The following is a 14,703-nucleotide window of genomic DNA, read 5'->3' on the forward strand; positions in this document are numbered from 1 at the left end:
TCACTCTTATGTTGTTACAAACCTGAATAAATATCTTTGTCTTGATCAACAAGAAGATATTTTGAGAAATGTTTGTAACCAAACCGATCATGAGCCCTATTCATTTTCATAGTAAAAAAGGAAGTGATGGTTACAAACATTCCTTAAAATAACTTCATTTGTGTTCATCAGAACAAAGAAATTTATACAGGTTTGTAACAACATAAGAGTGAGAAAATGATGACAGAATCTTCATTTTTGGGTGAACTATCCCTTTAATGCATTTGAAAGTCTGAAATGTTTGTCAAGGCAAAGCAGAAATTTTAATAAAAAGTGTTTTCTTTACTGATTCAGAACATTTAACCAAAAGCTTATTTTCAAAATAATTTATCAGATCACATTCTGCAGTGTGGCACATGATACTGATAAATGACTGATAATTTAAAGTTGCGATCTTAATCGAAATGGTGTTATTCAGTCTGCCAGCAAAATGCGAATGTTGAAATCCAGTGTTTCATTTTTGACTCCTAAACTTTTTATAATAGCAACTTTGTTTTAAAAGGCAATACAATTTGTAAGGCTACACACTTTACAACAAACTCTTTTATGTTGTTCAACCTATAGGTACAACCCCTAGTCTTACTTGTAAACATGCTTTGTACTTTATGTTAGCTCAATGACAAAATGTTAAATCATTTGTAAGCTGCTTTGGATAAAAGCGTCTGCTAAATAAATAAACAAACAAATGTAAATATAATGTAACCAGTAGTGCCATACAGACTCCCAGAGAGAAAATCAAAGATCATGGTGACAGTCGTGTGTGTAGTTTTAAGGTTAAAAAAGACAAACATCTGGTGTTACGGCCTTTTCGTTACAGCTGCAGCTGAACATCCCATAATAGATTTATATATCTTAGATCACTAGACATCACCATGGTAACACACTTCTTCTAAAAGCAAGTAGCGCAATAACCAAACGCAATCAGTTCCATTAATCTGATCTGAAGAAAACTCCTCTTATATTCTATCATGGTAAGAGATCATTTATATTAAGATCATTTTAAAAATAGTAATCTATTAGTCTTAAAAGTGTAAAAATCTAAATACTTGTGTATTGATTGTACTTTAGTATTTTTTACTGTAACACCTAAAAAAATGTTCTTTACATTATAATGGCTGTATTTCAATCTCATCACATTAACAGGACATGCTGCAAACTCTGCTGCTCATTTTAACTCTAGTAAAAATGACAGATTGTGAAGGTGAGTGCTAACTTGGTTATATTTCTGATTACATTTCTACTGTTTATTTATATAATGAATCACTTTATAAAACAGGGATACAAGTCCATAATACATATTAATATGTTAATATAGGCTACTTGTTATTCTGGGTATTTAAAAAAAAATAATATTAAAAAACACTGTAGATTTGGAAAATATTAAAGGTGACAAATGATTAAACTCTTTATATGACAGTTTAATGATAAAACCTTCTGTAATATTCTGTAATGGTTTAAGTCTGCCTTTTCTGTTTTCAACATGACAGACTCTGACAGATTTTCGTCAGACTTTTCCATCACAGTTGACAGAAACATCACAGGAGAGGCTGGTTTGTGCGTTATAGTACACTGTTTTTTTAATTTTCCTGAAAACATTAGGTATGAAGACTTAAAAAGAACCTGGTTCAAAGGAGATCCACAAAACCCAAATGTTGAAGTTCCTTGTATTGACTTAAATATACATTATCAAAATCATTTTAGATGCCATTTTCAGCTATTAAACTTGGTTCAGGGGGAATCTGACGGTGAATACAGATTTAAAGTGGAATGGGGAAAAGGAAATGTGCATATCTTTCCTGAGACAGTGAAATTGACTGTAAAAGGTGAGTTTGTGTTTATTTGAAGGTGTGATGCTTCAATTAGGGAGACTTCTCTCTAGTATATGATTTTTAACACATTAAAAACACATATAGTATATTTACAGATCTTTATGTTGAGCCAAAATACATTAAATGATCAACAATATGCTCTTTTAACCATGCATTTTTAGATGCATATAATACAAATAAACATATAGGATTTCTGATTACAATAAGTGATTGGATTTTCAGAACTCACCCAGAAGCCAATAATGAATAATCCAGTGCTCACAGTGGGACAACGGGCAACCTTATCCTGTACAATTCCAGGCAATTGTCTGAATCCCATTCATCAGATCGTGTGGACAGGAATTGATAATGCTACAATTACACAAACAAGAGCTACTCTTGTTTTTGGCAAATTATCTTGGTTACTGTCTTTTGATCCTGAGCCTGAGCACCACAAAACGAAACTCACATGCACAGTCATATTTAATGGAAATATCCGGACAGAAACGAGTGTGATCCTGAAAGTAAGATGTACGTTTGATCATTTTATTTATAACATATACTCTCTGTATAATGGTATACAATATGCACTCTTTCTTTTTTAGAGTGCTTCTTTATTTCTGGTTTCTAAGGCAAGCATCAACATTGATATTAAGACCAGCAAAACATGTATCTGGAATTGAAATGTAATGTAGTTGCATGTAATCTGAAGGTCACTGGTTTGAGTCTCTCAGCTGGCAGGGGCTGAGGTGACCTTGAGCAAGGCATGTATTCCTCAATTGCTCTGCCCTCTGTTGGTTTATTTATTTATTCTTAACATTATTCAGCATCTATGGTTATATTCATGACAATAACCGGTTAATCTATACACAAATGTATCCACAAAATTTGATCTGTACACCTTGCAAGAGCGGCAATTTGACACCTCCAATACACCTAACCTGTCTTTAGTATGTGGGAGAAATCCACGCTTACACAGGGAAAACATGCAAACTCCACAAAGTCCTGACCCAGCTAGGGATCAAACTTGGTACTATTGCTGGTTTAAATTAAGCTGTTGATTCAAACAAGCTGTTGGATTTGTCTAAATTTATTCAAAACAACCAAGCAACCCAGGGCCTCTTGACATCCTAGCAATATACCTTAATGTTTTATTCAGGACAAAGCAATAGATATCTTGTTCCATGTTAGATAAATTGACCTTTTAACGTGGCTACATTAGGCTACATTGAAGAGCTTCGCTGTTATTTATTTCTTTTCAGTTGCTCCCAGAATTCGAAACACCTCCAGTTGCTCTTTTTGGGGTGATAAATTGACCTGTATGTGTGTCGGTGATGGTATTCCATTGGCCAACATTTCCTGGCCACTTCTGGGTGTTGCCCCTGATTTTTACATTATCGCTACATCAAGAGAGGACTACAGTATGAGTAACATCTCCATCTCTGGCTTCAGTCACCTCAACTCAACCGTCAAATGTATCAGTAAGAATGAATTGGGTGAGGCACAGATGGAAATCCCCGTGAACAGTTTCTCTGAAACTCACAAAGGTAGACAGAATACGTTCAATGTGTTTGTATCATATTTGGGGTAACAGGGCCCTTAAGGAGTCTGGGACAAAACAAGTGTTGTAAATGTGAAATGCAAAAAAATTAATATTTTACATTTTGATTCGTTTTTTCCCTTTCTTTGTTGCCACAGTGCGCATTAGAATGGTAAACATCTGTTACTTGATTTTAAGATGCCTAAAATATCTTCTATTCTCTTTTTTCTGTATTTTATCTTTTAGTAAGTGGGAGTTTGTCTATGCCTTGGATGTTCTGTATTCTTTCAGTTGTTTTTAACGTCATCTTCTCTGTGGCTATGACGGTTCTTTACTTATGGTAAGAACTTAAAAAACGCACAAATAAAATTGTGTTATCTTTCTATTAAACTAGAGTTGTAAAGATATTAATACAGTCACGTCAAGCATGTCGTTATTGACAATTGATAAATTTGCTTTATAAGAGGTTGTGTTTAAATGTGTGTTTATATGATCATTTAGTATTTTTAAAATGTGTTGTGTCTAATATTGTTGATTCCATTGCAATGCACAAATACAATTTTACTGCACAATACATTATATATTGCAAATAAAAAACAATTTTTTTATTATTTTATTTATTTTTAATTTAGTTATCAGGGACATTGCACATTAATAATAAAACATTTCTGTAAATGCACCAGAATTAGCAAAAGGCTAGTTTTCATCCGTTGTCCCTAGATAAAATGTCATAATGAATCTAACATTCAAATATGAATATTTTAATGTCTATTTCTTTGGGTCTGTTTGACAACTGAATGAAGATTAATTTCTTTTGACAGGAGGAGACGAGGAAATAAGACACCAAAAGATGACAAACATGTCTATATGACTACAATGAAGAGACAGGAATCCCTGTATGAGACTATCAACACTTCAGAAAGATCTTAGTGCTTAGTCTGAAACTGACGAATGTAGAATCTATGTACATATATATCTATGATCTGATATCTATGTGCGATTAAGTGAAGGCAGGGAATAATCATAAAGCAAGTAAAAATGACTGTAAACAGGAAAAAACTTTAACATATGCTGTTATGATTCTCAAAGATGAGTACAGAGAGACTTATTTATATTTTAGTGCTATTGTTTTGTCTCAAGATGCACACCAGTAATGTTTTGTATGTTTTTTTGTTAGTAAAAAACTATTTAAATGTCTTAATATAACTGGTCTAGTCCTGGCTTAATCTAAACCCTGAACTTTTCTTACTAATATTAGCCCAATATTATATATATATTTTCTTTGTTGGTTATGTTAAAGGAATTTAAATTACTTTATTACTAGTTTTACTGTAAATGTTATACTGTACATGGACACAGCAATAATTTTCTCATTGTATCAAAGTAACATCAATCATTAACATAATACTCCTTATTCTGTTTTTCCATTTTGTCTCTTTTTCACTATTAAATGTGGTGCATGTAAATTTTAGCAGCATCTAGTGATGAGAATGTGAATTGCAGTCAATAGTTCACCCCTCAATTTCAAAACGCATACGGTAGCCGCCACAGGACAAACAAGATTTCAAATTTTCCTTTCAAAGTTTGAATCCTGTAACCTTTTATAAGAAAAAGTGAGAAAAGACAAAATATCTAGTATGATTACAGGCAAAAATAGGTTAAAATACATTCCTCATAAATATATAAAGAAACTGATAAAAATTTTAAACTTTAGGGGCGTAAGGAAGGCGTGTCAATGCTATGTGAACACTAACATCTACATTGAGACAGCGCTTTCCTAAAAAAAATCTGGCATAATTTACTCATGTTGTTACAAAGCCCCATTTCATTGAACACAAAATATGACATTTCAAACAATGCTATCATGGTTTTTCTTTATAAATAAAGTAAATAAGGTGCTTGAAATTATTAAAATGACAATTAAATCATCATGAAAGTTCTTCGAAGGCCGTATCTTTCCTTATCCACTATACCAGCTCTGGTCACCATTCACTTTCATTGTATGGAAAAATCCATTAAATGACTTTAGTGTTCAAAAGACACAAAATGTGTTCAATGAGTCATGATTAAAAATCACCCCAAAATGAAGTTTCTGTCATCATTTTCTCACTCTTATGTTGTTACAAACCTGAATAAATCTTTGTCTTGATCAACAAGAAGATATTTTGAGAAATGTTTGTAACCAAACCGATCATAAGCCCTATTCATTTCCATAGTAAAAAAAAGAATACTATGGAAGTGATGGTTACAAACATCCCTTAAAATATCTTCCTTTGTGTTCATCAGGAAAAAATAAATTTATACAAGTTTGTAACAACATAAGTGAGAAAATGATGACAGAATCTTCATTTTTGGGTGAACTATCCCTTTAATGCATTTGAAAGTTTGAAATGTTTGTCAAGGCAAAGCAGAAATTTTAATAAAAAGTGTTTTCTTTACTGATTCAGAACATTTAACCAATAAGCTTATTTTCAAAATAATTTATCAGATCACATTCTGCAGTGTGGCACATGATACTGATCCAGTGTTTCATTTTTGATTCCTAAACTTTTTATAATAGCAACTTTGTTTTAAAAGGCAATACAATTTGTAAGGCTACACACTTTACAACAAACTCTTTTATGTTGTTCAACCTATCCTAGGTACAACCCCTAGTCTTACTTGTAAACATGCTTTGTACTTTATGTTAGCTCAATGACAAAATGTTAAATCATTTGTAAGCGGCTTTGGATAAAAGCGTCTGCTAAATAAATAAACAAACAAATGTAAATGTAACCAGTAGTGCCATACAGACTCCCAGAGAGAAAATCAAAGATCATGGTGACAGTCGTGTGTGTAGATATGGTTAAAAAAGACAAACATCTGGTATTATGGCCTTTTCATTACAGCTGCAGCTGAACATCCCATAATAGATTTTGATATCTTAGATCACCTAGCCATCACCATTGGTAACACACTTCTTCTTAAAGCAAGTAGCACAATAACCAAACGCAATCAGTTCCATTAATCTGATCTGAAGAAAACTCCTCTTATATTCTATCATGGTAAGAGATCATTTATATTAAGATCATTTTAAAAATAGTAATCTATTAATCTCAAAAGTGTAAAAATCTAAATACTTGGGTATTGATTGTTCTTTAGTATATTTTACTTTAACACCTGAAAAGTTATTTACATTATAATGGCTGTATTTCAATCTCATCACATTAACAGGACATGCTGCAAACTCTGCTGCTCATTTTAACTCTAGTTAAAATTACAGATTGTGAAGGTGAGTGCTTACTTGGTTATATTTCTGATTACATTTCTACTGTTTTTTTTTATAATGAATCACTTTATAAAACAAAAAAAAATTAGGTGTCCATGATACATATTCAATTGTTGATATAGGCTACTTGTTATTATGTATTAAAGAGCACCTATTTCATTGCTAAAAACAATGTTATTTTGTGTATTTGGTGTAATACAATGTGTTTGTGTGGTTTATAGTTCAAAAAAACACATTATTTTTAACATACTGTACATATTTGTAGCTCTAAATGTACTGTCTTCCTGAAACGCATGCATTCATGTACAAAACTTGTACGTTTGAAAAGCGCTGTGTCCCTGATTGGCTAGCTAATCTGTACATTGTGATTGGCCTGAATACACCTGACGTCAGCCGGAATTGTGACATTCTTTACCATGTTTGAAAGATTCGCGCACAATGCAATGCTGACAGGAGTTAACTTACAGGCTGTGAGTTCAAAGCGGGAGGAATTATGACAATGTCGGCCTTGTCTACATCACCAATCCCAGAAAGTAAACTGTTGCCTACAATCTGTGTGTTTGTTGTAGTCCAAGAAAAGAGATTTACGTTGGAGATGATAACTCGCGTCATTGTTTACTTTTGGGTTTGTACATTTTGCATATCGTTAACATGTACTTATACACACTTACACACCAAAGGAAATGTAAAATCGTGAATCGGACGATAGTTGCCATAATAATTTTAGACGTAGAATTGTAAAGGTGACAAATGATTCAACTTTGCTCATCAATTAACTCTTCATATTACAGTTTAATGATTAAACCTATAATGAAAACGTCTCGGTTACGTATGTAACCCTTGTTCCCTGAAGGAAGGGAACAGAGACGTCACGTCATGACTGACAAACTGGGAACTCGCTTAGAGAGACCAATCTGCTTCGAGAGGCACGTGCATTTACCAAATTAGCTATTTTCGCTGAGAAAGCCGAGCATCAAGTGCCTGACCGGTATCAGCAATGGAACTTGTGGAGACGGGATGTGACGTCTCTGTTCCCTTCATTCAGGGAACAAGGGTTACATACGTAAATGAGACGTTCCCTTTCAGACGAATTGGAAATCCCTACCAAAGTGCCACTGGAGTTGACCTTTCCAGTGACTGCATACACTGTAAAAAATTTGCTGTAATTTTGCAGCTGGTTGCCAGTAACTTACTGTAGCAGATAAAGTCTGAAAATGTTTCATGTTCTTTTAACTTTGAACAAAATGTTGCAAGTAAATAACATAAATGTAAAATCTACAGTAAGTTACTGGCAGCTAGTTGCCAGTAATACCCATTAATACTGTAATTTCCACAGAATTTTTTTACAGTGTAAACTTCAATCTTAAAGGATAATTCCGGTATTTAACACTTTGAATCTCATGGTTGTTTTGGATGAACTACAGTGATGGACACAGAAATTTTGACAACGGGTCGTGTCTTGACTTTTCGACTCATTTAGAAGTGTCTCTTGACTGCTTCAGAAGGGAAGTAAATGACCATGCACAAAATGTAATTGAAACAACACTTAACATTCATTTTCAAAACTGTACTACTCACCGAGTGGTTCGTGGTGTTCGTTGATGATTAAAAACAAATATATTGACGCAATGTATGATTTCAATCCGTGTTATTTGCTATAGTGGAACTATTTTTTCAGATACCTCACAACCGCGTATATACTTCCGCTCTATATTTGAGTCTGAAGCATGAATGAACGTAGTCCAACAAACTGTAATAAAACGGTAGCATACTTTCAAAATCAAGTTTATTTATAACACTTACACCATCCGATATGTTTTTTTCATCGGCAGAACAATAAAGAAGATATTTTGCAGAAACCCCAGTGCTCCGTCATGCAAGTCAACAGATCCGCACACTTTAAGAGCTAAAGCATATCCAATACAACAGTAATCCCCCATAACTCTGTGTGACATATTGACATCTTGTGAAGCAAATCAATCAGTTTTTGCAAGAAACTGAACGTTATTTACAACATTATTAGCGTGAATGCCAAAGCAGGAAGCGCGTTTTCCGTTTGAGGCGATCTTCCACTGGTGCCGTTTGGTGGCTGTTGGCTATGGATGTTGGTCTATCTGCGCCACCTATAGAGCGGGATCGTGAAGCGCACTTCCTGCTTGGCAAAAGCTCTGCATTAACGCTGTAAAATATTTATATATATATTCGAATCTCAAAACTGAAAATCGAATGTCAACCCACAGAACGAATATTCGAATATTCTGGTCCAGCCCTACAAACAGGGGCGCCGTAAAGGGTATACTGTATATAAAAGATGCATTGTTGTTGTTAGCCATTTTTAAATGTTACAATGTTATTGGTGTGTGTAACAGCTGAAGTATACATGTCACTGAGACTGCCTGTGAAAATCAGACTAAAGTCTCAAATCTTATTGTGAAATAAAAAGCATCACAGTTTAATTTCAAGCATTAATTTCACTATGATTTCAATCGCTGACATTACTCAGTCAATATTAAAGATATCAAGTTTATATTTTCACAAAATGTTCTTTACATTATGTAGGATGAATTTATGTGGAAAACATTAAATCACAAAGAAATACTTCAGCTGGGTTTTCACAGGCATGGTCACATTAATCTTAATTTAAGAACGTTGCATTTTCTCTGAATATTCAATTAATGTACTGTATTTTTCAATTAAATTTACAATGGACAATAAATTATCTTAGCTGCAGACATTGTAGGTGTCTATAAATACTGATAATTGTGGTCATAACAATAGCAAAATAAATAGTTGGTCTGTATTATTAAATTACAGACAAAGATTTTGAATAGCTACAGTATGTTGGATTGTATGTTTGGTGCGAAATGGGTATGGTGGCTGACCCCCTATTCTTTCATAGGGCCCAAAATTGCTAGCGGCGCCCCTGCCTACAAATATGGGAAAAATGTATTCTGAGAGAAACCGAGCGAAAAAACTACAACCACATGTTAACAGTCCCTTTTCTGTTTCCCGGCGGCGAGCAACGAGTCTTCCAAGAGAAGTCAATGGAATTTTACAAAATGCCAAATAAAACACGACAGAAACTGTATTTCGCTACACAACTTGTTTTTAATCATCAACGAACACCACAAACCACTTGGTGAGTTGCACAGTTTTGAAAATGAATGTTAAATGTTGTTTTAATGACATGTTTGTGCATGGCCATTGACTTCCATTCTGAAGCATTCAAGAGACGCTTCTAAATGAGTCAAAAACTCAAGACACGACCCATTGTCAAAATTTCAGTGTCCATCACTGTAGTTCATCCAAAACAAACCAGAAATGAGACTCAAAGTATTAAATACCGGAATTATCCTTTAAGAGGCAAAACTTGGGCTTACTGCAGAGAGGCCGGTCACTAATTGTCCCTCAATCCACAATAGTGAACTAGGCAAACTGTGAATCGAATCCTATCTAAGCGGATTCAGGAAATGCTGCGGAGCACCCCTAAAGAGATATTGAGCTGGAGAGACTCCGTTATTTGGGTACTTTCAGATGTTTGTGCGGAGTAGATGAAGGACACAGGGGAAAGGTAATGTACACACTACAAAAAAAAGGAAAAATTAAAGAGGTGGATTTCAGCCGTAAGTCTCTGCTGAGGTGCTTTTAGCCCAGTCAACTTTGACACACAGAGAGTCTTCCAGAGCATAAAAGAGAGCTTCTCAGTTGCAGATTACTGCTGGCTTTCGAAGCGAAAAAAGATAATTTGGTAACTGCACCGTTAAATACTTGTGCAGCGGTGCGCCACCTGCTGATGCAAATTGCCTGCATGCCAAGTTCATTGGTGTTTTAGTAGTTTCTCGAAGCAGATTGGTCTCTCTAAGCGAGTTCCCAATTCGTCGGTCACTGACTGAAAGGGAACAAAAATATTCTGTAATGGTTTAAGTCTGCCTTTTCTGTTTTCAATATGACAGACCCTGACAGATTTCCGTCAAACTTTTCCATCACAGTTGACAGAAACATCATCGGAGAGGCTGGTTTGTGCGTTACAGTACGCTGTTATTTTACTGTTCCTGAAAACATTAGGTCTGAACCCTTTAAAAAAACCTGGTTCAAAGGAGATCCACAAAACCCTAATGTTGAAGTTCCTTGTTGTCTTAACTTAAATGAGGGTTTTTTAAGGAATATTAGGAGGCGATGCCACTTTCAGCTAGAAAACTTGGTTCGGGGGGAATCTGATGGTGAATATGTCACAAGCCAGGGGCTGGCCGCTAAGGGTTAAGCCACGCCCCTTCTAACTTCCACCTCGAGGAGGTCCCCAAAACCAACCCAATGACCAGACAACAACGAGTACAGGTAAGTATAAAAAATATTCTTTATTTATTTAAATATTTAAAATATAAGGGGACTTGGGGAAAGGGGAATTAAAACTAAGATCAGGATCTGTCCTCCAAGGGGGGGGGTTTACGTCGGGGAACGGGCTCCCGCCTCTGGTTCCCTCTGCCCGTGGCGCGCTCCTCTTCCTTCCTGGAGGCAGAATAAAATCACAATGAATATGGGCATGTACTGTTTCCTGTCCGTGTACCTGCGTGTAGTTCGCGGCACTCCGCCGTCTTCCCACGCAGCTCCTTGGTTGTCGACTCACTCTCCCTTCCTGTTTTTCCTTTCTCTCCACAGGCTACAGCTGGGGCATGAAGACACAGTGGATCGTTCTCGCGAGAGTCTCCTCACCTCTCCCCCGACTACAGCTGCTGGGTAAGTATGAATTTTCCTCCTCGACTCGTTACTTTAGTGCTCACACTTGTTCTCTCTCTTCTCCCACAGACAACAGCTGGGACACAAAAGCACAGTGAATCAACTCCAATTTGCTCTCTCACCTCGTCGCTGACTACAACTCCTGGCACGTATGGTTCTCTTTCACAACTGGTCTCCTTAGAGCTCACGCTTGTTCTCTCTCTTTTCCTCCACAGACGACAGCTGGGACATAAAGGCACAGTGAATCGTTCTCAGTTAGTTCTCTCACCTCGTCGCTGATTACAGCTTCTGGTACGTATGGTTCTCCTTCACAACGGGTCTCCTTAGAGCTCACACTGGTTCTCTCTCTCTTCCTCCACAGACGACAGCTGGGACACAAAGGCACAGTGAATCGTTCTCGGTTAGTCCTCTCACCTCGTCGCTGATTACAGCTTCTGGTACGTATGGTTCTCCTTCACAACGGGTCTCCTTAGAGCTCACACTGGTTCTCTCTCTCTTCCTCCACAGACGACAGCTGGGACACAAAGGCACAGTGAATCGTTCTCGGTTAGTTCTCTCACCTCGTCGCTGATTACAGCTTCTGGTACGTATGGTTCTCCTTCACAACGGGTCTCCTTAGAGCCCACACTGGTTCTCTCTCTCTTCCTCCACAGACGACAGCTGGGACACAAAGGCACAGTGAATCGTTCTCAGTTAGTCCTCTCACCTCGTCGCTGATTACAGCCTCTGGTACGTATGGTTCTCCTTCACAACGGGTCTCCTTAGAGCTCACACTGGTTCTCTCTCTCTTCCTCCACAGACGACAGCTTTCTTCCCTGTTGATGGACAGACTGAACAGGTTACACTTCTCGGGGTGGCGGACTTACGATAACGGCTAGGCGTACTGCAATCGACCGGCAGTGGTTTCCAAGATAGCGCCGGGGACCAAACCCTCTCGGCTGACTCGTTGGCTCAACAGAGGGGCGGGAGTGTCACGCCGTCACACCGGGTCGAGCGCTGCCCTTTCCTCGACGCCCGTTGGCAATCGACAACCGGACCGGGGCGCCCCTTTGTAGAGACCTCGGGGCAGCGGATCTCCTTCGCCTCTGACTCTGTGATGATAAACAGCACACAGGTAAAGTAGCAATGAAAACTGGTAATACTCACACCGCCAGTCGTACAGATCTTCACCGCCACTCCTAACACAAGTCCGCCAAGCGTCTGGCTACGAAAGTACTTCAGGAACTATTCCGTAATTTCTAGGGCTGAAACACACTCACAGCATAATCGTACACAGGGTTATTCTAGGATCCGTTTTCCTCTTCAGCGCCCCTAGCGAGTGACTGGAGGCGGGGTACGTCTGACACGACACAGCAATCTCACTGCAATATACACAGCACCACTTCAAAGTGAAATTTCTACATCCAAGACTCACCCACCACGCTCAGTGCACACAATAGACGCCCGTCTTCCTTCGCCTCGCTCTGGGCAAGAATGTGGAGATGGTAACACGGCCTAGCAGTTGTTTTCCGTCACTGTGGCTGTCTCACACAAAGATCCTGTGGCTCACCCACCACGCTGACTCAGGGGCAGGGCCACCCACTCTCACTGGAAAGCGCTTAAAAGATATCCAGGTCAAGTACAAACAAGATACATTCAATGCATGAATTCGTTTACTCACAACTGCGGTGCTTCGGTTATCTCACGCTTCCTTAGGTTAACTTCTCCTTACGATGATTCCAGCTACACAGATAATGGTTTCTCCAGTCTTCAGTACCACCACTACACAGATGGGTACTCACGATAGCACGTTCCTTCTTCTTTCACTTCATTCATACAAGGTCAGTCTCCGTTTACTTTCCAACCCGTAAGGTCTTCAATGTCTGCATCAGCCGAAATCCCACGATGCACAAAGAGAGAGAGAGCAAGTCCAACAATCCGACTGGCGTACCCGGTGAGTTTAACTCGGCGCTACAGCACACACCAACACTGGTCATAACAACAACAAACTGTGGTTTAAACTGCTCTTAAGTATCTGCCTGGGTGTTGCCTTCGTCCAATCACCCGGCGTTCTTGTTAATTACTCACAGCTGTCCGTAGTTTGGCTGATTACAGCCCTCGCGGTGCTACCGGATGTCCGGTGTTTTCTCTTCCCGGTCCGGGCGGAAACATCCGGGCGGAACCAAACTTTCCCAACTTTTGGTTCCGCCCAAAAGATCGTCACTCCTGTGACATCCTCCCCCGCCAATGCATTCTAGTCCCTAGAATGCCTCGGTGTCGTCCACTCACCGTACCGGGCCGGGGGGCGTCCTCGGTTCTCCCGTTGGGAGCGTCTCACGGGTGAATCGGGTTCCACGGGCTCGGGTGCTAACTCTGGTTGCCTCTGGGCAGCTGGAGGTTCAGCCGGTTCGGGTGCCAGCTCTGGCTGCATCTGGGCGGCTGGAGGTTCAGCTGGTTCGGGTGCCAGCTCTGGCTGCATCTGGGCAGCTGGGGGTTCAGCCAGTTCGGGTGCCAGCGCTGGTTGCATCTGGGCCGCCGGGGGCAGCGCCACCACAGGTCGACCCGGTACCACAGCCCATCCCTCCGTCCAGGGGGCCGCCGGTACTGGTTCCATGGGCCCTTCCTCCACAGCCTCGGGGTAGTTCGGACAGGGGCGAAGCATGTTTCGATGTACCACCCGTTCAGGGCCAGGTTTTCCCTCGGGCCGGATGGTATACACCGGTTGTCCCGGCCTCTGCTGCTTACAGACCACATACGGGATCGCCTCCCAGCGGTCGCTCAGCTTTCCTTTTCCCTGTCGCCGGTTATCCCTCGCCAGGACCCTCTCACCTGGTAACAGGGGGGCATCTCGAGCAGTCCGATCGTACAACCGTTTGTTCCTTTCTCCCGCTGTCTGTATCTTCTTTGACACTTGCTCATATGCAAAATGTAAACGCTGGTGGTGGCGCCCCACCCACTCCGTCACACTCACTTCTTCCCGGTCCACGGTCACTCCCAGGACCAGGTCAGTGGGCATCCGTACGTGCCTGCCGAACATCAGATAAGTAGGGGCATACCCTGTCGTGCTATGAACACTGTTATTGTATGCTTGCAGAAGATTTGGTAAAGCACTCACCCAGTCACTCTGCTGTCGTTGATCCAACGTCCCCAGTAGTCCCAATAGGGTCTGATTAAACCTCTCACAGCTTCCATTTCCCTGGGGATGATATGATGTCGTATGGGTTTTAGTGCATCCATACAACTGGCATAACTCACGGATTACTTTAGATTCGAAATTGGCCCCTTGGTCGGAGTGCAGAAACTCGGGACATCCAAATGTCTGGAACACATTTCGC

This window comes from Misgurnus anguillicaudatus, chromosome 24 (genome assembly GCF_027580225.2).
Source record: "Misgurnus anguillicaudatus chromosome 24, ASM2758022v2, whole genome shotgun sequence".
In the NCBI taxonomy this organism is placed as follows: Eukaryota; Metazoa; Chordata; class Actinopteri; order Cypriniformes; family Cobitidae; genus Misgurnus; species Misgurnus anguillicaudatus.